Raw genomic sequence first — 1,367 nt, 5'->3', positions numbered from 1 at the left:
ATGACAAAAGGATCAACTCCGGTGTTCTTCACTGACCCCTCACTTTCTCTTTTCTCTTTAAAATCAATTTTACCTGTCAAAAATCGTGTTTTTGGATCGTTAAAAGCAGCTAAGCTGAGAAGCTAAGCTAACAGGCCGACCTCAGGGAAAAAACCTCTGTCTCGTCAAAGCTCAAAAATTCACGGTTGAAACCCGTGCCTTCATGCAAAAAGTTGTTTTTCTCTGCAAAAGAAGCTGAGAACTTGTTTACTCATTTTTTATGAAAAGCTTTGTGTGAAAAACGCTATGCTAAAGAGCTCAAACCACACCGAGCATCCGCCATATTGAGAACCGAAGAGAGACAGCCCATGTCACGTCAAGGGGCCTCCCTCCCATTTTTCTTAAAGAGACACTTCTCGCTCCCTCACTATCCATCCTTCAGTTCAAACAGTCTTATACTGCCATCTGGTGGTCAAAAAAGGTACTACATGCAAAAAAATGACCATTTCTTCTTAAATTTGACAATAATTACTAATATTGTCAAATTTCAAACAATATTATCGTTTATCGCAATAATTTCTGAGACAATCACACAGCAAAATTTGTTATTGTGGCAGGCCTATAGCAGAGTTACTAATTTCCAATATTCCTACGCTCAAAGAAGTGGAAAGAAGTATAGATTATGTCACAGTAAAGGAAGAACTGAACTCAGGAATGTAAGAAAGAAAAGATAAGAGGAGCTTGAGTAATTAAAAAAAACTTTACTTAACCTGAAAACAAAAAGCAGATGTAAGCTTACAATAATAAGTCAAAGAGAACATGGAGGAAACACTGAGAAGTACCAGACCTAGCATGAGGAATGCACAATGCTCCACTGAGGTGCGACTGAAGGCTGAGCAACTACATGGACTGGGACTGATGGCAGCGGGCACACCTGGCATAACGAGAACTGGAGACAAGTAAGAGAGGGCGGGGCAGGAAACTGACTGAAGGAAAATAAACTGGTGGCACAGAAAAAAATACAGAAACCAAACAACAAAGAAATAAACATGAAAAAAAGCTTAAAGCAGAAAACTAAACACTAAAAACACGCATCATGGAAAAACGATGGACAAAAATCAGGTGTAGATGTACATCCAGTGACTAACCTTTGAGAGTTTCATTAAAATCTGTCCAGTATTTTATGATCTTTTTTGCCAACAATACAAACAAACAACCAAATGCACACAGATTTTGGCAGCAGGTGATGATAACAGATGTGGCTGCTTATTCAGCTTGAACACAGCACGAACAAAGAGACAAACGCACGTGCTAAAGGAAGGTTTCACAATTCCTCCTACATTTTACATCAGTATGGACTTGTTGATTTTTTTCTACTTCTTACAATG

Source organism: Nematolebias whitei, chromosome 6, assembly GCF_014905685.2.
Source record: "Nematolebias whitei isolate Nwh7 chromosome 6, NemWhi1, whole genome shotgun sequence".
Lineage (NCBI taxonomy): Eukaryota > Metazoa > Chordata > Actinopteri > Cyprinodontiformes > Rivulidae > Nematolebias > Nematolebias whitei.
This window is presented reverse-complemented; position numbering follows the sequence as displayed.